The following is a 24,391-nucleotide window of genomic DNA, read 5'->3' as shown; positions in this document are numbered from 1 at the left end:
TCTTGTAGACAAGATTTGACCGAGGCCACCGAGCCACATGGAATTTTTATTATTATTTACGTACATACTCTGCAAACTGCTGTGAAGTGCAAGACGGTACGTAGCTTTATACCGAATATTAGAGCTTTTTCCCACTGCAATCGCATATGGAGCGAGGGAGGAATGAATGTGCGTGCGTGATGTAATTAGTCTAGTCCTGTCCTTAAAGTCGTTCTTGAAACTTTGTGAGGATGCTTCCGCCAGTTAGTTGGCGTCAATCTTCAAGCGTCCGCCAATTGATGAGGTGCAAACAAACCTGTGACCATTCGTGTCGCCCTTCTTTCTACACGTTCTCTGCCTCCTGTTAGTTCTGTTTGGTGTGGGTCTCACACAGTCGAGGAGTAGTGTAAGATGAGACGCACAAGTCATTTGTAAGCATTGCGATTTGTAGACTGATTACCAACTGTGTTACCGAAGACTGGCGGCCTCTGTGACCGAGCGGTTCTAGGCGCTTCAGTCCGGAACCTCGCTGCTGCTACGATCGCAGGTTCCAATCCTGCCTCGGGCATGGATGTGTGTGGTGTCCTTAGGTTATTTAGGTTTTTAGTACTTCTAAGTCTAGGGGACTGATGACCTCAGACGTTAAGTCCCTTAGTGCTTAGAGCCATTTGCATTTACCTAACAGTGAGTCTATGTCATCATTCCGTTTCATATCCCTACAAAGTGTTGCACTCAGCAATTTTTAAGAGTTCGCAGGTTCCAGTGGAGATTCACTGATCTTATAGGCTAAATATATTTTTTAGTTTTTTGAAATGCAAAGTTTTACGTTTCTGTACATTATAAGCAAATTAGCAGTTTGTGCACCACTTTGAAATTTTCCCAAGATCTGACTTGATATCTGTGCAGCTTCTTTCAGAAAGTTCCTTATTATACTCGTAGAAAACTGCGTCATCTGACGCCTTGCTAAGTGGCAGCGCCCATTTCTTCCAATCTGACTACGTAGGCGTGTACTGGCGGCAATCGAAAGATACACTATATGATCAAAAGTATCCGGACACACTCAGAAACACACGATTTTCATATTAGGTGCATTGTGCTGCCACCTACTGCCAGGTACTCCATATCAGCGGCATCAGTAGTCATTAGACATCGTGAGAGAGCAGAATGGGACGCTCCGCGGAACTCACGGACTTCGAACGTGTTCAGGTGATTGGTTGTCACTTGTGCCATACGTCTGTACGCGAGATTTCCACACTCCTAAACATCCCTAGGTGGACTGTTTCCTATGTGATGGTGAAGTGGAAACGTGAAGGGACACGTACAGCACACAAGAGTACAGGCCGGCCTCCTCTGTTGACTGACAGAGACTGCCGACTGTTGAAGAGGGTCGTAATGTGTAATAGGCAGACACGTATCCAGACCATCACACAGGAATTCCAAACTGCATCAGGATCCACTGCAAGTACTGTGGCAGTTAGGCAGGAGGTGAGAAAACTTGGATTTCATGGTCGAGCGGCTGCTCATAAGCCACACATCATGCCGGTAAATGCCAAACGACGCCTCGCTTGGTGTAAGGAGCGTAAACATTGGACGATTGAACAGTGGAAAACCGTTGTGTGGAGTGACGAGTCACGGTACACAATGTGGCTGATCCGGTGGCAGGGTGTGGGTATGGCGATTGCCCGGTGAACGTCATCTGCCAGCGTGTGTAGTGCCAACAGTAAAATTCAGAGGCGATGTTATTATAGTATGGTCGTGTTTTTCATGGACTGGGCTTGTACCCCTTGTTATTTTGCGTGGCACTATCACAGCATAGGCCTACATTGATGTTTTATGCACCTTCTTGCTTCCCACTGTTGAAAAGCAATTCGGGGTTGGCGACTGCATCTTTCAACACGATCGATACCTTTTCATAATGCACGCCCTGTGGTGCAGTGGTTACACAACAATAACATCTCTGTAATGGACTAGCCTGTACACATTTCTGTTTTGAATCCTACAGAACACCTATGGGACGTTTTGGAATGCCGACTCTGTGCCAAGCCCCACCGACCGACATCGATACCTCTCCTCAGTGCAACACTCCATGAAGAATGGGCTGCCATTCCCCAAAAAACCTTCCAGCATCAGACTGCACGTATGCACGTATGCCTGCGAGGGTGGAAGTTATCATCAAGACTAAGGATCGGCCAACACCATATTGAATTCCAGCATTACCTATGGAGGGCGCCATTTTCAGACAGGTGTCCGGATACTTTTGATCACACAGTGTATGTACCGAATAAATTAATAATAAATGTTACTGATCCCTATTGCACACAAAACAGATCAGAACACTGTTGCAGAAGCAACGAAAAACGCATGCCAAATTTATAAGTACGCAGAATTTCCAAGATTGGTGAAGTTTCACAGAAGCTCCAATTTAGCTCGGATATCTATGCAAATTGCTTTTAATAGTTTTCACAATGAAACTCTGCCTCGAAATCTAGCAGAAAACCCAACAGGGTTCTGGACGTATGTAGAGTACTCGAGGGGAAGACGCGATCAGTACCTTCACTCCACGATAACAATGATGGTGTTACTGATGACAGTGCCTCTAAGGCAGAGTTAGTGAACAGAAGAAGACGAAGTAAACACTCCAGGATTCGAATCAAGAATAACTGCCAAAGTGAGTAACTTACAAGTAGACACCTTCGGTGTAGTGAAGCAGTTTAAATCTCCTAATAAAAGGAAGACCCCCGATCCGTATTGTATACCAGGCAGGTTCCTTCCAGAGTATCTTGATAGGATAACTCCGTAGTTAAAAGTAATAAACAACCGCTCGCTCACAGAAAGATCCGTACCTAAAGACTTGAAAGTTGCACAAGCCACACCAATCCCCAAGAAAGGAAATACGAATAATCCACTGAATTACAAACCCATATCGCTAACGTCGAATTGCAGTAGGATTTCGGAACGTGCATTGTGTTCGAACATTATGAGTTATCTCGAACAAAACAATTAATTGACAAACAGTCAACACGGTTTCACAAAATATCGTTCTTGTGAAACAGAACAAGCTCTTTATTCTCACGAATTAATGAGTTGTATCAACAAGGGATGCCAAATTACACATTTTTAAGTTTCGAGAAGGCTTTTGACAACGTTCATCATAAGCGACTTGCCTACGAGGCACCTTCCTAGTTGTGTGACTGGATTCGTTATTTCCTGTCAAAAGGGTCGCAGTTTGTAGTAACCGATGGAAAGTCATCGCGTAAAAGAGAAGTAATATCTGGCGTTCCCTGACGAAGTGTTATAAACCCTCTGCTGTTCCTGATCTACATAAATGACATAGGAGACAATCTGAGAAGCCCTTTTAGATTGTTTGCAGAAGATACTGTCATTTACCGTCTTACAAAGGCATCATATGATTCAAACCAACAGCAAAGTGATTTAGGCAACATACCTGTTTAGTGCGAAAAGTGGCAATTTGCTCTAAATAATGAAAAGTGCGAGGTCATCCACATGAGTACTATAAGAAATCCGCTAAATTTCGGTTACACGATGAATCTCACAAATCTAAAGGCTAAATTCAGGTGAATACTTAGGGACTACAATTACGAATATCGAGTACATAGATAATGTTGTGGGGAAAACAAACCAAAAACTACGATTTATTTGCAGAGCACTTACAAAATGCAACAGGTGTGCCAAAGAGATTGCTTACACTACGCTTGTCCGCTATTTTCTGGAGTGTTGCCTTCGGTTTGGAGTCCGCATCAGATAGGAATGATGGAAGACATCAAAAAAGTTCTCAAAGGGACAGCTCGTTTTGTATTATCATGAAACAGTCGATTGTGCCACGGATATGATACGCGAGTTGAGGTAACAATTATTAAAGCAAAGGCGTTTTTGGTTGCGGCAGGATCTTCTAGTGAAATTTCAATGACCAACTTTCTCCTCAGCCGGCCGAGGTGGCCGAGCGGTGCTAGGAGCTTCAGTCCGAAACCGCGCGACTGCTACGGTCGCAGGTTCGAATCCTGCCTCAGACATGGATGTGTGTGATGTCCTTAGGTTAGTTAGGTTTAAGTAGTTCTAAGTCCTAGGGGAATTATGACCTCAGATGTTAAGTCCCATAGTGCTCAGAGCCATTTGAACCATTTGAACTTTCTCCTCAGAGCGTGAAAATATTTTGTTGGCGCCCACGTACATAGGTTCAAATGGTTGAAATGGCTTTGAGTAGTATGGGACTTAACTTCTGAGGTCATCAGTCCTCTAGAACTTAGAACTACTTAAACCTAAGTAACCTTAAGACAACACAAACATCCATGCCCGAGGCAGGATTCGAACCTGCGACCGTAGCGGTCGCACGGTTCCAGACGGTAGCGCCTAGAACCGCTCGGCCACACCGGCCGGCCCACCTACATAGGGAAAAATTGTCATCGTAGTAAAATGAGAGAAATTAGAGAAATATTTAAGTGTCTGTTATTCCCGCGCTCTGTTCAGGAGTGGAACGGTAGAAAAATAGCTTGAAAGTGGTTCAGTGAACCCTCTGCCAGCCTCTTAATTGTGAATTGCAGAGTAATCATGTAGATGCAAATCTAGATTTGCAAGAAGTCTGAGGTTACTATTAATATTGTTTACAAGACCAGTAACATACAACATGAACAACACAGGTCCCAAAATACTTACGTGGGGCACACCTGAAACTATTTCTACATCTGTCACAGACTCTTCATCCGTTATCACATGCTGGCTCTTCCCTACCAAGTTATCCTCAGTCTAGTCAGAAATTTGATGAAAATAGTAGCGTTCCACCTGAACCCCCTGAATGTTTCGCTGATGTCAGTCATTAGTGCCGGGCAGCTGAGAGAACAGAGTTTCATATAGTTTCCCAGCCTGGTGAAGAACTGTACTGAAACTGTCACTAGTGTACACGATTGCTTCATTTTTAAATACCCGACCTACCTCAATCTCTGTGGGGATGGCTGATTAGCAGAGGCGATTGCTCCGTGGAAGTTCAGCTAGCGGAGTAGATCTCCTAGTCGCTGGGTGCCGACCGTCCTCTAGTCCAGACTGCTGAAGCTCGAGGAAGCAGGCGGTGACTGGGGCCTCCGGCTCGTGGTACAGTGGGATAGCCGCCAGCCACCAGCCGAGACCTGCTCACCTTGTGGAACGCGGAGGCGCGCCGCCGCTCCGCCAATCACCGACTGCGCTGCTGAGGCTCGCTCCGGCGGCCGCCGAGAGTTTTTTGCTTTTTCTCCGTATTGGCGCGTGCGGATAACAAACAGAACGAGTTTGCGCGAGCATGAACTACGGGAGAACCTTGGGCGTGGGTCGCGCCACCCGTTGTTGGATACAGCTGCTTACCATTTCGTAAAAATAAGTCCGTTTTCGCGACTAGGCGCGTCATACATGTTGACAGCCTTTCCTGAAATCTCGTGTAACAGGAGACGCGAGTTCCGTGACTGCGCAAGGTGATGCAGTTCGTCTTTCAAAAAGAAGCGTCTGATTTCACGACCCTATGTCGTGCGACCAAATGAAAGAGGTCGTTTTCTCGTCACTTCCGAAATCTGAACGAAGTGAAAAACATCCGTGGATATCGCAGTTCACACTACAACTAATGAAAGAGAGAAGCAGTCTGAAGAAAACTCGTATTTACACCGCGCAGGATCAAGACAGCTTCAATAATGAAAACGTGGTCCAGGTATGCTGTATTATTTTTTTAAAATTATCTATGCGATTGGTCAGTTTCGACCTTTGGTCATTTTCAAGCAGGTATCGTAAGCTTCCAGCTTCATTTTACATTATAATATTCACGTGGACAGGAATATATCTTCTGTGCAATTGTGGCACATTTTGTACAACATACGTACAGAAGTAAGATGTATTCCTGCACACATGTAGCAGCGACATTATTATAATGTAAAATGAAGCTGGAAGCTTGCAGCGCACTCACGCTCATCAGCGCCTATCCAGTAATTACATTCGCTCTGGTGAAAGAATGGAACGCCCTACCACAAGGATTCCTTACCAAACTGGCGGCCGGCAAAGGAGCACATTGCAAAGCATGCAGCGTCGTCCACTATAATGAATCGTGGAGACTTCAGTGTATCTATTGTCTTTGAATAAAAGCGTCATTTATATTCGTCTCATTATGTGTATCTTTGAGCTGTCTTCTCTATTACACTGTAGAAGTCCTGTCTATGTACAGTCGTAATTTTAAAAAGTTCGGAGTAGGTATTAAAATCCACGGAGAAGAAATAAAAACTCTGAGGTTCGCCGATGACATTGTAATTCTGTCAGAGACAGCAAAGGACTTGGAAGAGCAGTTGACCGGAATGGACAGTGTCTTGAAAGGAGGGTATAAGATGAACATCAACAAAAGCAAAACGAGGGTAACGGAATGTAGTCGAATTAAGTCGGGTGATGCTGAGGGAATTTGATTAGGAAATGAGACACTTAAAGTAGTAAAGGAGTTTTGCTATTTGGGGAGCAAAATAACTGATGATGGTCGAAGTAGAGAGGATATAAAATGTAGACTGGCGATGGCAAGGAAATCGTTTCTGAAGAAGAGAAATTTGTTAACATCGAGTATAGATTTAAGTGTCAGGAAGTCGTTTCTGAAAGTATTTGTATGGAGTGCAGCCATGTATGGAAGTGAAATGTGGACGATAAATAGTTTAGACAAGAAGAAAATAGAAACTTTGGAAATGTGGTGCTACAGAAGAATGCTGAAGATTAGATGGGTAGATCACATAACTAATGATGAGGTAATGAATAGAATTGGGGAGAAGAGGAGCTTGTGGCACAACTTGACTAGCAGAAGGGATCGGTTGGTAGGACATGTTCTGAGGCATCGAGGGATCACCAGTTTGGTATCGGAGGGCAGCGTGGAGGGTAAAAATCGTAGAGGGAGACCAAGAGATGAATACACTAAGCAGATTCAGAAGGATGTAGGCTGCAGTAGGTACTGGGAGATGAAGAAGCTTGCACAGGATAGAGTAGCATGGAGAGCTGCATCAAACCAGTCTCAGGACTGAAGACCACAACAACAACAACAACGTACAGAAGTAAGATGTATTCCTGCACACATGTAGCAGCGATATTCTAACAGAGGACGAACGAGTGTACTGTAAGATGTCTCTTTAGTGGACTTGTTGTATCTTCTAAGTGTCCTGCCAATGAAACGCAACCTTTGGCTCGCCTTCCCCACAATATTATCTATGTGGTCTTTCCAACTGAAGTTGTTCGTAATTTTAACACCCAGGTACTTAGTTGAATTGACAGCCTTGAGAATTGTACTATTTATCGAGTAATCGAATTCCAACGGATTTCTTTTGGAACTCATGTGGATCACCTCACACTTTTCGTTATTTAGCGTCAACTGCCACCTGCCACACCATACAGCAATCCGGCCATAACTGTAGGTTCTTAGATTTCTCTGGGGGTTGCTCATCGAACTACAGTATATGAAATATTAGTTCACTTTATTACATGAATGAATAAAAAGATTTACTTATCTTGACAGAATCATTTGACAGAGGAGCACTTGATGATTTACAAATGTCATTGACTATTAAGGCATCACTTGGTGCAATTATTAGTAAACTGTTCTCTCGAAGTACAATATTCATCCCTGACAAAAGTACATTTCCATTTGTGACTTGAATAACTCTCTAGTCCCACTCGCTGATGTTGACTGCTTCAACTGAGGTCACGGACAGGGGCGGAGTGCTACCATGCCCGGCTCTGTGTTGGCCTCCGTGTGAGGGCGCTGCTGCGCTGAGGTGGAGGGCGTTTCTTCTTTAGCCTCTCCCACTCGTCCTTGCAGATTCCAGCGAGACGTCGCTAATGTTTTTTGTATTTTCGCCCATTGGCGAGAGTGGTGTGACAGCTCGATCTTTGGACGAGACCACAGGGAGTCACAGAAAAGGACAGAATTCCAATGGATGTGGGTGGTGCAGGCTTCAGACGCAATACAGCAAAATTTAGACATCAGTAAAAACTGCCTGCACGTATCACACTCAGCCAGAATACGCACTACGCCTCCGGCATGTTTGTGATGTAAACATTTACTGTAGGCCTCATCGCGCTTTGTTTCCATTGGACTGCGCCACACGCCGTAGTGTGAACACAACGCACTGTTTTTAAAGTTTTGGCAAGGGGCATTTATCTGCTGGGACATTTTATGCGCGGTATCCCATGTCCCGATTGCTACAAAATATAGCCAATCCGAAGATGCCAAAATAAAGGTGAAACGCGTTATTGGGAAATGATAAATTAATTTGAACACTGCAACCAAGAATACTTGTTTCTCCATACCACTATTCAGTATTTGTACAGCAAATAGGGGGCCTGTAGGATCCGTTCGCAATATGCAGAGGAATAGGCGACCGAGCCTGAGGACCGCTGAAACTATAGACGGAATTCGCACAGACATTACCGCAAGTCGGTAAGGAGGTTAACGCAGCGGGTTGGTGTCTCTCGTACAGCGTGTCATCGTCTACTAAAAAACATGAAATTAAAAAAGTATCGTGTGAGCGTAGCACAAGAGTTGAAATTTGAGGATTAGGAAAAAAAGAGTTTATTATAATCGGCTGTTAACATCAACTACTAACGGTTACTTGGAACCCTTGCTTCACTTCATGTCAGATGAGACCTGGTTTCATTTGTCACGCTATGTAAACTCCCAGATTTGGAGATACTGGTCGCAGGACAACCGACATATTCTGCATGAAGAACCTCTCCACTCAGAGAAGATAGGTGTTTGGTGTGTGTTGTCCGCCATGCGCGTTATTGTCCACATATTTTTCAATTACAGCATAAACAGTACCAGATATCTAGAGATCTTTGACTCTTTCTATGTACAATTAACAGATGCAGAAAAGTTGTATGCAGTATTCCGACAAGATGAAGCAACCGCTCACACGTCCAACCAAAGTATGGCCCACGTAATCAACGTGTTCCCTGAAGACAGACTCGTCAGTAGAGGCCTCTGGCCTCCAAGGTACCCAGACTTTACATCGTGAGATTATAATTTATGGGTCACACTAAGAAGCAAAGCGTATGCTGACAATTCTCGCTCAACAGATGATCTTAAACGGAACGTTACTAGAGAAATTAACGACATCACGCGTGCAGAATCGCGGCGTGTTGCTGGTAACGTTATCACACGAAGTCAGCGATGCCTGGATGCCCATGACCACCACTTCCAGCATCTCTTATAAACAGGTACCTATTTATTTTTAATGTTACTATTATCTATTCCTATGTGGGTTTAGGTCTCTTAGAGGTTGTCAGGACCAGATCTTTAGCTCACGGCAAATAATGGAGAAGTGTTATGAGTGGAACAGGGAATTGTATCTATGCTTTATAGATCTAGAAAAGGCATATGACCGGGTTCCTAGGAGGAAGTTATTGTCTGTTCTACAAGATTATGGAATAGGAGGCAAACTTTTGCAAGCAATTAAAGGTCTTTACATGGATAGTCGGGCAGCAGTTAGAGTTGACGGTAAATTGAGTTCATGGTTCAGAGTAGTTTCAGGGGTAAGACAAGGCTGCAACCTGTCTCCCCTCTTGTTCATATTATTTATGGATCATATGTTGAAAACAATAGACTGGCTGGGTGAGATTAAGATATGTGAACACAAAATAAGCAGTCTTGCATATGCGGATGACTTAGTTGTGATGGCAGATTCGATTGAAAGTTTGCAAAGTAATATTTCAGAGCTAGATCAGAAATGTAAGGACTATGGTATGAAGATTAGCATCTCCAAAACGAAAGTAATGTCAGTGAGAAAGAAATATAAACGGATTGAGTGCCAAATAGGAGGAACAAAGTTAGAACAGGTGGACGGTTTCAAGTACTTAGGATGCATATTCTCACAGGATGGCAACATAGTGAAAGAACTGGAAGCGAGGTGTAGCAAAGCTAATGCAGTGAGCGCTCAGCTACGGTCTACTCTCTTCTGCAAGAAGCAAGTCAGTACCAAGACTAAGTTATCTGTGCACCGTTCAATCTTTCGACCAACTTTGTTGTATGGGAGCGAAAGCTGGGTGGATTCAGGTTACCTTATCAACAAGGTTGAGGTTACGGATATGAAAGTAGCTCGGATGATTGCAGGTACTAGTAGATGGGAACAATAGCAGGAGGGTGTCCACAATGAGGAAATCAAAGAAAAACTGGGAATGAACTCTATAGATGTAGCAGTCAGGGCGAACAGGCTTAGATGGTGGGGTCATGTTACACGCATGGGAGAAGCAAGGTTACCCAAGAGACTCATGGATTCAGCAGTAGAGGGTAGGAGGAGTCGGGGCAGACCGAGGAGAAGGTACCTGGATTCGGTTAAGAATGATTTTGAAGTAATAGGTTTAACATCAGAAGAGGCACCAATGTTAGCACTGAATAGGGGATCATGGAGGAACTGTATAAGGGGGGCTATGCTCCAGACTGAACGCTGAAAGGCATAATCAGTCTTAAATGATGACGATGATATGTGGGACACCCTGTATTACAGTTATAAAGTGTGTGTTTGTCTTCAGGTAGTGTAATCAAAGGAGCGCAGATACCCAGTCTTTATTCATTCAGTATTTGAGAATCAGAACACTTAGCGACTTCCAATAAACTATACACACAATTTCAAAACCTTAGGAAACGTTTCCTTGCTGTGACCTCTCTAGAAATGAAAAAAAAGAGTAGTATCGCTTACTATCTTTTCGCTGTACATACAGCAAACGTCAGTATTAGATTTGACGTTTTGATTTATTTCTTCTTCACTACGTACTTTATTCGCAACAAAGTTTGCAAACGGTATCCAAATGTACTGCAGAACGTACCTGCAAAATTATATCCCTGTACGTAGTTCAGGAGATATGGCATAAACATTGAGGTGCGTGAAAAACTCGATGAGAACACGTAGCGTCTTCCAACAAACTTTTAGCGTAATTTCAAAGAATTTCTAAACTTTTTCTCGCTTTCGTGCTTGAGGTCACATATTTAACTCGTTTCTAACGTAATCAGACATTTGAAGCAGTTTTATACATGGGAGCTCGATTCTTTAAGGAATCGGGTGTTTACTACTAAAATACTATCTCTACACAACGTTGCAGCGCCGCTCTAGCTACAACATTACTATACGTATACATTGAGAACGTCCGAATGTGATAGCATTGATAAATCTCGAACTGAACTACATCAACAGGAGCTCAGTTATTTTTATCTGATTTCGTTATGTTCTTCAGTTTACAAGAATTTTAGTACAATAATTCTTGCGCCCTAACGGTAGAGAGAATGATAAAAAGAAGAGTAAACGGCGCTGTGGCTTACCTTTTTCGCGCCTCATCCATGACTCGGCTGCTTCCAATTTCACGCTTTCAAATTGTGAAGGCTGCATTCTACATTCACCGGCGCTACGTCACCGTGGCCCCCCTCCCCCACTCTCTCTCCAAATAACTTCGTAAAACGTTCATGTTCGAAACACTCTGTACTCGTAAACGTTTTCTTTGTTGCCGAGGCACACCTTAAGAGCTTTTGGTGATAAACCATGTAACGACCCGCCTAGATAAGTTCTGCGCGCCTCGCGAGTAGCCAGTGTTCGTTCGGACAAGACGGGCGCGATGCAAGATATTATCTGCCTGCAATACCACTAACAAAAAGTTTGTCAAACGAGGCCAAACGAGACAAAGCTGACACAACTACGGTTACTGTAATACGAGATTAAGAAAATCAGATTCCTGGAAAATTCTCTTGTAACCTTCTACACAGGAGTTGAGAAACTTCAGTATAGTTCCAGGAAGAGTTTCTATAAGAGTATGTTCTTTTCAGAAACGTGGAGGTGTAAAATTTAATTCCGAGCCAAATGATCTGGTGACCTCTGCATGAAGTTGATAACAGTTACATTCATATCATCACACTCATGGAACAGTTAATTAACAGGCCCCTTTACAAGAGCGCCCATACGATAGTTCGTAAGAGGGCCAAAGGAGGGGTGCGGGGGCAAGACCTGAGGTTATGGAGTATTTTTCTATTTTTGGAAGAGTAATCGATAAAAGAGCTGCAGTTCCGACCGTGTTCAAGACCTATGTAATACCGAGTTTTAAATAATTTTCTTAAAAGAAAAACACCTGACTACACTATATTTTTTCCTTTCCCTAAGAGCAAGGGAGGGGGGGAGGGGGGGAGGGGGGGGGCACGGACCCGTTGCCCCAATGTATAAGGGTTAACTTATAACACTTTTCATTCTGTTGTGACAAAAAATACTTCTGGTAATTGCAGGACTTCATTGTTTTGACCATATTCTGAGGCGTTTGTCATTAATATGGGAGAGTACACGAGTTGGTACAAATGTTAGACACATGTCCGCGCTAATAGCAGAGTTATTTGCTTACATGCTGTACTATGAGCAACAGGGTACAGGTCGATCGAGTCACAATATCCACCGATTGTATGAGCGCTTTAATGTGCTTTACGTGGGCAGCTCCGGGAGAAGCTTAATTGACCTGCACTAGACAAACTAATATATCTTAGAAGATCGAAAATTTTAATTATTCGATCTGTTTACAGCACATACCAGGCCACATCGACAAAAGCGGCAAGGAACACGCTGATCAGCTTTTCAAAAACGTGCAACAAGCCGTACCCACTATAATATCTATTCCTCACTTTTATTGCTATCGATTACTTACAAAGACAAAGGCAGAGTGGTTACCGCTATCTGAAGAGGACTTAACTTCCAAGGTATGGGATATCCAAAAATCACATCATTCAATGTTCCTTAATTTCTGTCTCAAGCGGAAGGAGACGGTCACCGTTAATAAGTCAAGAGGATGTGTAATTAGTTCATGGTAAGAAGATTAATTTTGAATGACACAATGTAGAATGCCTCTACGATAACTGTTTACAACGTGACACTGTGGTACATTGCAAAAAGTTACCGTTTATACCCTTTATAATGATAACAAAGGGTATAGATATTAAGTTCAAAAATTTCCAGTATGATAATGTCCTTTACCAATTGCTAGGAAGAAGTCTCGGGGACACAAATCGAAGTCTCTTAGGTATCTTACTAGCCTCAGTGTAGAAAATAAGACTGACCAGCACAGGTTATTTAAAAGCTACGGCTACGTCTGTCGTTACGCCAATTGCGTGCTTTTTACTCTGGAGTGTCTACCTGTTTTAGTGTCTGCTTCATTGCATTTTCTATGGACTTATCTCTTATGAATATGAAGAGAAATTTGTTCACGCTGGCAGAGTTTTCGTATTGTTGTGCAAAATAAACATATAAGCCTGAAATTTTTTAACCTTTGTTTCTTATGTGTATGTTCGAGGTATCTTTGTACATCAATGCACCATTTGCTGATGGAATAGGTGAAGATCCCATTATTCTACACGATACCTCCAAGAACTATGGAACTGAATCCAAGAGACAGGGTGAAACGTACGTGGTTAAAAATTGTGCTGCGAGATATTTTCTCCCATTTCGATCAACTACTGGCGAAACAAAAGTGTTGTGCCACCACACAAGCAAATATTAGTGAAAGTGACTATGGAGATGGAGTAAATATGAAGTCAACCAATAACTTGCCGATCTTTAATTTCATAAATAAGTAACTTCTATAACCGGATGTGATGATTAATAAATCAATGCTGAGGATAAGTTGCAGAAGATTACAGCTACTGATACCACCATTAAACAGTCGACGTTGGTGGTCCAATGGCCCCGGCACGGCAGCCCAGCGTGTTTGGTCAGAGGGCTTAGCTACCCTCTGTAATAAAAAAACTGAGTGAACGGATGAATGAACAACCTGATCGAGTGTCATCGGACGTCCGCCACGAACAAAGTCAACGAACAATATAGAACAAAATGAGATTTTTTAAAAAAGTGGTTAAGTACATGTCAGGAAACCGAAAGGTCTCAAAATCAAATCCAGGTCAAACTTCGAAACTCTTCGGTATGCTTTTATCCTAGTCTTTACCTCTCAATGATGTGAAACTATGTCAGGAATGATATGTGCTTTGGATCCCGTGTTAAACTGTAAGTCCCTATTTCCGCATATGATTACTGAGATAGGTTAGGAGCACACAAATCGTCAGAGCAGCGTTAAACATGGTTCACACTTAAGGTGAAATTGGCTCAGTTCACCTTATAACAAAGCCTTTGTGTGGCTGAGTGCCCACTGTACACTAAGACGGTAATTAACGTTATATATTCGGCGCTGAGTGCCAAACTAACTGAAGTGCCATGATATTTTAATTAATTACTAGCCCTACTCTATATCCTAAAGAGGAAACTACGCAACCGAATTTTAATTATAGACTCCAGAACGACCGATCAGAAATCACACTTACTGTCAGCTAAAATGTTTAGCAGATACAATGGATGTTATGGATATTTTCCTTTTGCTCTGTTTTGGCACGCATGGGCAGAACTGAGAGTGCTACAGAAAATTCATTTTCTCGAGACTGGATATACAGAGGGGTCCAAAAAAATGTATCCACTGTTTAAAAGTCCATAACTTGCTAACTAATTGACGGAGTTGTCACATTTTTGGTGAAAGTGTAGCTTAAAGTCCTACTTAAAGATTTCACTGGTGGTGTTCGAAATGGTCACCATTAACATCCACACACAAACGATGCCACCGAACTGCAGCACGAACTATTGACTGCAACGTGTTCAGCTGGATATTTGTACATGAATGTACGATGGATTCTCGAAGTTCATCCAATTTACGTGGCTTTTGCCGATAAACGACGTCCTTCAGTGTTCCCCAGAGGAGTTAGGTCTGGGGAACGTGGTGGATACTCCACAGCACCTCTACGGCCTATCCATCTTCCTGGTAGATTTTGGTCGAGATACGCCCTAACACGATTTTGTTAGTGGGCTGGGGTACCATCTTGTTGAAAGTAAACTCTTCCGTCTCCATACAAGTCTCGCATGGCAGGTACAGTGGATGTCTGAAGCTTCTGAAGGTACACCTCACCGGTAACTGTGCCGTTAAAGAAGAACGGCCCAATCAAGCCCGAGCCGGCCGGGGTGGTCGTGCAGTTCTAGGCGCTACAGTCTGGAACCGCGTGACCGCTACGGTCGCAGGTTCGAATCCTGCCTCGGGCATGGATGTGTGTGATGTTCTTAGGTTAGTTAGGTTTAAGTAGTCCTAAGTTCTAGGGGACTGAAGACCTTAGAAGTTGAGTCCCATAGTGCTCAGAGCCATTTAGCCAATCAAGCCCCAATAAGACAACCCACACCACACATTTACTCCTGGCAAATTCACGGCTTTGTCTACATGGACGTTCGGATTGTCGGCGGCCCATTAGATGCAATTGTGGCGATTTACTGTACCAATAAGTTTGAACTGTGCCTCATCAGACCACACAATCATCTCTGCAAACTCTTCATCGTTGCACACCATGTTAGTACACCACTCGCAGTACTCCATTCTACGATCTGGGTCGTCCTCGCTCATTGCGTGTACCAATCGTGGGATGTAGCACTTCCACTTTGCTCTCTTCAAAATTCGCCGAACACTTGAGCGATTCACTCCAGTTCCACGGGCACACTGTCTCACAGACTTCTGTGGTGAGCGAGTGAATTGTTGTAACACACGACGGGAGTTATCTCGACTTGTTATTGTTACAGGTCGCCCAGATCGTTGATTATGTACATCTTTAACACAGCCTTCGGCTTCAAATTTGTCTCGAATGCGACGAATCGTCAAACGCGTCGGTGTCTCTGTTTGATACTCATTTCGCCATTGCCGTTGAACCTCATTAATGTTTTCGTACTTAAAATACCACTTCAAAACTGACTTCCTTTCATCGAATGTAAGCCTTGCGCCAGCCATCTTTTCTCGAGTAACTAGGTGCAACTAAGAACAAAACACTGACTATCTGGCGACTGTCATCTGACAAAACAAAACAACGCAATACAACGCTTGTGTGGCGATTGCCAGAACTACAAACTATTACACTACCAAAGATGAGACAACTCCGTGAATTAGTTTGCCAATTATGGACTTTTAAACAGTGGATACATTTTTTTGGACCACCTCACAAGCCTAAAGAATTATTCAGTTAGTTAAATTTCATATGCGACGAAGAATGATGTAAAAGGCACCACATACAAAATCGTAGCGACCGCTATTTTTCAGTGCAAAATATTCGAATTTCGTGCAGTGTGTTACTTAAATTCAAAACATCACAAAAACTAAACAGTGACGGTAACGAAATGATAGGCATTTCACCATGAAGCTGCCACGTAAAGCTACAAGATGCGAAAGAATGAGCTTTTGTGTGCCGAATAGTTAGTTTAAAATCGCTTGAGAGCGACTGCAGACAAGGCAGAGCGCGCGCGCCGTTTCTAGTCGCAGAGGCGCTGCCGCACCTTCTCGACTGCTATAGCGCGCTAACCAACACTGCGAATCCGTAGGGCGTGTAACTGCACTGGACAGTGCAGTGAGTCGGTACGCAGACCAATGGCTTTCTGTGTGTTCCCACACTTAAGCTGTGTTTGAACATCTAAGTAGTGCGCCAGCACTCGCAAATTTATTTGAGGCATTTCGCCGTAAGTTGATTACCGACGCTAGTAGAACACGGGTCAGTCGGCGTGTGTCGGAAACCGTGTAAGCGGCTAGACGGTGCCGCACCCTAAGTAAGAATCGCGCTATGCAGACAGTGGCAACGTGTCTACTAATGTTTTATTGCAATACGATTTGAATACTGTGAAGAATACGACGAAGGTCTGCCTGTAGAAGTGTACTGTATTCGCTAAAATATGGCAAGAGTTGTTTCTCATAGTGTTTACTTACACACTGACATGAATTATTGGCCGGCCGGGGTGGCCGAGCGGTTCTAGGCTCTATAGTCTGGAACAGCGCGACCACTACGGTCGCAGGTTCGAATCCTGCCTCGGGCATGGATGTGTGTGCTGTTCTTAGGTTAGTTAGGTTTAAGTAGTTCTAAGTTCTAGGGGACTGATGACCTCAGATGTTAAGTCCCACAGTGCTCAGAGCCATTAGAACCATGAATTATTATCAAGATATTTGTGGTTGGATCACAGAATCTTCAGTACGGGCTAACATTACTCAACTGAGCTGTGCTCCCTGTGTCTGAGTGTTTTTACCGACAGATGACGCCGATACTTATAAATTTCATTGCAATGCTATGTCACAAAATATTCTTAACTTACTAGTCCTACAATGAACAAGTAATAATTAGGTATTAGCAGTAAAGGGTTTTGAGTATATATGTGACTGAATTTTCGAGTATGTGGTACGTTATTCGGCTCACGTTTCTAACCGTATAGTTAACAATTTCAGGCGTTACCTGTTGGAATGTGGGCAGTGAGTGGTCGCAGGCTATTGGCCGTCAAAAGGTGAGTGATTCATATAAACTGTGTAATACTCTGGCTCGGAATTAGTGATTATACAAATACACCATGCATGTTTTATTTCATAACACGCCATGTACAAGTATAGGTAACGCGGGCAAATATCAAAGTAAAACATGTCAATATACTGCTAAAATATGACGGGCACTGACAAAAAGGTGAAAAATTACCGGTGTTTTAAAAATTAATAAAAATATGAATATCATTGATAGCATTTATGTAAATTTAACTTTTAGCTTTCTTCATTTTTAATTTGTACACTTAACTAATTAGGAGGTATAATAAAAAGCATAAAATATATTTAAAAGGTATTGCAGACAACTGGACTATCTTACGAAAGAAGCACTGTACTTTAACCAAAATTCGAAGGACCTCAGTTGAGTGAACTTTTTTGAGAGGGAAACGTTTCTTGCTCTACAGGATAGTAGGATATTGTTATTAACCACCCAGTTGCAAGTGTGGGATAGGGAAAGATGGAGGGAGAGAGGGAAAGGGGAGTCCTAATGTAGAACAGGTGGGAAAAGCTATACTTAACAGGATGTATAAATATTGGGGTGGATTTCATTGTTTGGGAGCTTGGGTTTCAGTGGGAGAGTATATGGAGTGCATGTAAGTGTAATGTTGCTCAAATGTGCCGATATAGGCTTGGAGGCGTACCATGATTCGAAATCAGACGGGAAACAAAATGATTATCGCTTGAATAAATTAAGTTTTAGTTTCAAAAAGAAAATACAATGAGTTGACGAGAGTCGTGATATACCTCCTAATACCGTGTCGCACGTCCTTTTGCCCGGCATGGTGCAGCAGCTCGACGTGCCATAGACTCAACAAGACGTTTCTCATAGTGTTTACTTACACACTAACATGAATTATTGGCCGGCCGGGGTGGCCGAGCGGTTCTAGGCGCTACAGTCTGGAACAGCGCGACCACTACGGTCGCAGGTTCGAATCCTGCCTCGGGCATGGATGTGTGTGCTGTTCTTAGGTTAGTTAGGTTTAAGTAGTTCTAAATTCTAGGGGACTGATGACCTCAGATGTTTAGAAATATTGAGCCATGTAGTCTCTGCCGCTGTTACTAACTGTGAAAGAATTGCCGGTGGACGATGTTGTGCTCGGACTGACCTCTCGATTACGCCCTATAAATGTTCGATGGGATTCATATCGAGCGATCTGGGTGGCCAAATCATTCGCTCGAACTGTCCAGAACGTCCTTCAAACCAACTGCAAACAGTTGTGGCCCAGTGCCATGGCGCATTGTCATCCACAAAAATTCCATCTTTGTCAGGGAACTAGAAGTCCAGGAATGGCTGCAAATCGTCTCCACTTAGCCGAAAATAACAATTCCCAGTCAATTATCGGTTCAGTTGGAACAGAGGAACCAGACCATTCCACGTAAGCACAGCCCGCACCGTTATGGAGCTACTGTCAACTTGAACAGTGCCTTGTTGACAACCTGGACCCCTGGTTCAAAAATGTCTCTGAGCACTATGGGACTGTCTGAGGTCATCAGTCCCGTAGAACATAGAACTACTTAAACCTGACTAACCTAAGGACATCACACACATCCATGCCCGAAGCAGGATTCGAACCTGCGACCGTAGCAGCCGCGCGATTCCAGACTGTAGCGCCTAAAACCGCTCGGTCACACCGGCCGGCCGCCCCTTGGCTTCGTGGGGTCTGCGCCACACTGGAACCCTAGCACCAGCCCTTACAAACTGAAATTGGGACTCAGCTGAGCAGGCCACAGTTTCTGGTGGTCTATGGTCCAACCGATGTGGCCACGACCCCAGGAGAGGCGCTGAGGCGATGTCGTGCTGTTAGCAAAGCCACCTGCGTCGGTCGTCTGTTGCCATGGCGCATTTACGCCAAACTTCGCAGCACTGTCTCAACGGATACGTTCGTTGTACGTGCCACATTGATTTCTGTGGTTGTTTCTCACAGTGTTTCTGATCTGTTAGCACTGACAACTCTACGCAAACGCCGCTGCTCTCGCTCGTTAAGTGAAGACCGCCGGCCTCTGCGTTATCAATGGTGAGAGGTAATGCCCAAAATTTGGTATTTTCGGCACACTCTTGACACTGTGGATCTCGGAATACCGAATTCTCTAGCGATTTCCGAAATGGAATATCCCATGCGTTTAGCTCAAACTACCATTCCGCAGTCATAATCAATTTTGAAACCTTTTCATATGAATCACCTGGGTACAAATGACAGGTCCGTCAGTGCAGTGCCCTTTTATGCCTTGAGTACGCGATGCTACCGTTATCTGTATATGTGCATGTAGCTGTACCCTGACTTTTGTCACCTTGTAACCTCCCCCTTACTAATCGGCCTATCGTGCTTGCGATATAAAATATGACCGTGGATCGCGTGTATGCCTAATGGATTTTCACTAATTGGATAAGGCTATCTTTTCCGAAGAAGCAATACCGATAAGTAAAAGGAAAGTGTACAACCGACCCTTCTGATGGAAAAGTCTACTAAACTTAAAAGTAATTAAACCGAACAGAGCTATAATTTGGAAAAATGAAAGTTGTTTTGTGCATTCACTCACGAACAACACTGGACAGAAAAGGGGTACCACTGATCATGAATCCAGAAGTTACACTAATGAACGAAAAGGAAATAATTAACGGTCGCCATCCCGCTAGGGCAATTTACATCCAAATTCCTGTACAAGATGATGGGAAAGAAAAACATGTATTATCAAACACTGACGTGGCAAGTGAAGGTTGTCACGTTTTTTGACACTAATTTTAAGTGATTATAGAATGATAAAGAAAACTGAGAAGTCACTCTTACTTTATGTTTGGCATTAAATTTTGAAAAAGGCAATCGAGTAATGATTTGAAAATATGTAATTAAACTGTATATTATTACTGAACTTTGTTACGTGAACAGTGACTTTCAGTGACCTCAACATAACGTCATCAAAGAAATTTAGAAAAGAAACAAGCATTTTTACTTTGCCGTTACTTATTTTGCAAATTGGATTTGATATTATTGTCTGAACAACTAGCCTTTTTCTTACTGACTTCTACAGAATTAAATACTAGAATACGTACCAAAACAAACAGCCATGTGCTCCACGCTATATGTAAAATAAATAAAACTTTTGCACTCTTAATTTGTGCATTTCTTTAGATTTGGATTTTTTCAGTGATTGATTCTCAAACATGAAAAATGAAATTGCTTTACTTTAGTCATATACTGAAGCCTCTGTTGTACAACAGTTAATTGAAAGTAGACTGAGGCTAAAATTCTTAAAAGTGAAATTATTCATTAATAAACTAGCTATAACTATTCAATTTGTTTCTTATGACACTAGGTTAGCATATAAGGGAAAACAAGGAACAAGGGCCCTGCTTGGTAACAATGTCTGGGGGCATTGGGGACACAATCGCCCTCAGTTTAACTGATTATTATTTAAATAAATTACATGTTTCAAATCACATTCAGTTGTGCTGCTGGGTTGGCCGTTAATACTTTCTACCAATGAACAGTCTTACTTCAGTGCTGTGCATACGACGAAACTCGGTGCCGACGACGAAACTGTGTTGCTGGAACCGCCGCTGTTGTTGAAGACGGTAGCATCTTGTGGAGCCACGGCTAATTACAGGAACGGGCAATCGTAATTAATATAGCCTCTTCCGCCCGTCCGCTGTCCTTACTCCTGCTATTAAATGATGCCGTCGAATATGGTACTCTCTACTGCGAGAGCGTTAGCATCACACTTCCGCACATTACAAGCGCTGGAACCCGTCCCTCTCTCTCTCCGCGCGCTCCGTGCAACAACTCCCTACCCAAAGATTTTACAACGCACAAGCACTGCTATCATCGTTGCTAGTCGATGTAAATAACAACTCCTTTGGCTTTTTCCCAGAGCTTATAAGTTTCACAGTAAGACACAGATGAATAGAATGAAACGTCAACAGACTTCTACCTAAATTTACACATGCAGTGAAGCAATGTCCTTACTTATTAAAAGAAAGCATTTAAATTACAAATATTTACATGTTGTTGTTGTGGTCTTCAGTCCTGAGACTGGTTTGATGCAGCTCTCCATGCTACTCTATCCTATGCAAGTTTCTTCATCTCCCAGTACCTACTGCAGCCTACATCCTTCTGAATCTGCTTAGTGTATTCATCTATTGGTCTCCATCTACGATTTTTACCCTCCACGCTGCCCTCCAATACTAAATTAGTGATCCCTCGATGTCTCAGAACATGTCCTACCAACCGATCCCTTCTTCTAGTCAAGTTGTGCCACAAGCTCCTCTTCTCTCCAATCCTATTCATTACCTCCTCATGTGATCTACCCATCTAATCTTCAGCATTCTTCTGTAGCACCACATTTCAAAAGCTTCTATTCTCTTCTTGTCTAAGCTATTTATCGTCCACTTCCATACATGGCTACACTCCATACAAATACTTTCAGAAAAGACTTCCTAACATTTAAATCTATACTCGATGTTAACAAATTTTTCTTCTTCAGAAAATATTTACATCCAATTCAGAAAAAAAATTATACATCGGTAGCAGGTGCCATGCATCCTGCATTTTCGGTGTTACAACCTCACTGTAGGGAGACCAGCCAGTAATTATCAATAATGTTTTTATAGAGGACCCTAAAATGGCACGTGCCAGTCTGTATGTTCGTCTTTTGAACTTTTAATTGCTGTCGCCTGACGGCGCTATGTACGTCTTTGAGCTGTTAGTCACTGTCGGCTGACGGTACAACGCCAGCAACCCCTCAAGGGTCCACGCGACCCCTGGTGAAGCAGAGGGAGGCGGCCGCCAGGCTGTGACGACCCGTGATTCCTGCTGGGAGCTGTTTCGCTGCCTGAGCCACTCCCACACAGCGCGGCCACCAGTGCTTCCTGATATTACAACGACAGCTGTTACACAACAGCCGTCATCGAGACCACAAAGGCCCACATGACAATGGAGACACCTCTGGGCGACAGCGGCCATTAGTTCCGGGAGACGCCCTGCTCTCACTGTTTCCTCAAGGGAGCATTAATACGGAGTGCTGTATCCAGCGATAATGATGAACGAGGAGCTGCAAGCAGCATCACGCCTCTCGACCCTGACTAAGCACCAGACACAGGCCGCTTGTGCCCGTGTTGCTGCAGACCCAGGCCGGCGGTTTGATCGTGTCTGCGTGCCATCTCCATCGTCTATAGTTCAATTCTTTTATCTTGGCGACTCGCGCATGCCCGCCCAGAAGCGGGAGATTGCTGCGTTGCCAGTTGCAAACGACGCACGCGCTAAGAGAAGCAGCGCCATAGTTTAGTATAGTTCGCAAACTTACGTTTAGGGGGGAGCGCGCGGTTTCTGAAGTAAAGCTACCATGGCCGCATTAACCCTTTCGCTGCTACAGAGACGTGCTCCCCGCATTCTGTGCAGTGCGCGATTTTGTCATCACTGCACTGCTCGCCTATGCAGACACATGGTGTTTCGACTGCTTTGACACACTTTATCATTCGATTTCACAAAAACTATTTGGCCCAAAAATTTGATTTTTACACATCTTCTTGACTGATACCTTCCCCTCATAAATGAATTAATTTCGTTTCGATGTTCAACGCATTAGATGTAGTAAACCACTGCACGAAATTCTGAAAAGTTTGCAGAGGTAAAAGTCCATAGCGTATACTTTCCGTATGGTCGATTTTAGTTGCCACTAGAAATTTCAAAAAAGTACATTCAAACGAATAAAATTCATGAGGTAAGACAGTTCGATGTTGTTTTTAAATAAAGAAAATATTAAGCACCGAACAAGGTTTGAACTCAGAATCTTTCGTTTAGCAGCTAAACACTTTAACCATCACGCTAACGCAGCCTTCAAAAAAAAAATTAAAAAAAAAAAACTCATATTGTTCGCTTTTGTTCGTTACGTCTGCTCGGGGTGGACGTCGTAAGACATCCGTTGAAGTTAGTTGTTGATCGAATAACTCAGTTTTTTTATTACAGAGGGCAGCTAACCCTCTGACCGAACACGCTGAGCTACCGTGTCGGCAGCTACTCATTCAATAGATCTCACGGAGGACTTTAAAATATCACGCAAAGTACCGACAAACACTGTTGGTATGACTATGAGTTACTCACGTTTCGTCGAAGTACAATAGGAAATAAACCATTACCGCTGTTCTTTATTGCGAAAAAGCGGTTAGTGAGAATGATACAAACACCTTTCCTTGGTATAGCCTGAATTAGGAGGCTTATTGCTTGTTTGGTTTAATTAATTAATTAATAGAATATAAAGCAAATGGTATAAAAAATGCTTTTTCCAAACTTTCTATAAAAGAAAGTCTGCTATCAAGACATTGCTTTTGTTCAATTACTTTATTTATGACTGAACGTTTCTAAAACTGAAGACACTTGTCCGTGCTCTGCACTGTGTTTTGTGACGTCAGATGCGCAGAACGAACCTAAACTCGGCCGCCGTCGTAAATGACGCGCACTTTAGTTCACAGGCAACCGTGGATGACGCTTCGCTCCGGCTATGGATTTCTACTCTGACCTGCAATTTGGACTGTGTCTTTGCCGGCAATACGACCTTACATAACGTGGACTGTGTTTTTGCCAGCAGTACGACCTTACATATACTTACGTGTTTACGACAGAACAGTATAACATTAACTGCTCTAACAGGTCTTGTCAAGTACTTTGTCAGTGTGTATTAAGACAGCTCAATACGTTACACAGTTCTCAAATAAGGACAACAAATTAGTGTTGGGGAGAATGTACGAGAACACTCCTTCATACACTGAAGAGACAAAGAAACTGCTACACCTGCCTGATATTGTTAGAGTCCCCGCAAGCACGCAGAAGTGCCGCAACATGACTTGGCATAGACTCGACTAATGTCTGAAGAAGTACTGGAGGAAATTGACACCATGAATCCTGCAGAGCTGTCCACAAAAAAATGGAAATGAACGTATGGTGTCTTTGGCCGGGAGGCCCCTGTTCGGGGAAGTTCGGCCGCCAAGTGCAAGTCTTAATTCATGCGACGCCACATTGAGCGACTTCGCGCCGGTGAG

At 43.3% G+C, this 24,391-nt stretch overlaps 1 protein-coding gene across 1 annotated transcript in view; it reads right to left on the bottom strand.

Annotated features, from left to right (window-relative positions):
- Window positions 1-5,107, bottom strand: part of LOC124594757 (L-threonine 3-dehydrogenase, mitochondrial) — a 303,130-nt gene extending 298,023 nt beyond the window's left edge. The window contains exon 1 of the mRNA XM_047133144.1: window positions 4,927-5,107. The gene's annotated coding sequence lies outside the window, so the exon portion shown is untranslated. The remainder of the gene's footprint in view (window positions 1-4,926) is intronic.
- Window positions 5,108-24,391: the final 19,284 nt, after the last annotated feature.

The sequence above is a fragment of the Schistocerca americana genome, chromosome 2 (genome assembly GCF_021461395.2).
Source record: "Schistocerca americana isolate TAMUIC-IGC-003095 chromosome 2, iqSchAmer2.1, whole genome shotgun sequence".
Lineage (NCBI taxonomy): Eukaryota > Metazoa > Arthropoda > Insecta > Orthoptera > Acrididae > Schistocerca > Schistocerca americana.
This window is presented reverse-complemented; position numbering and strand designations above follow the sequence as displayed.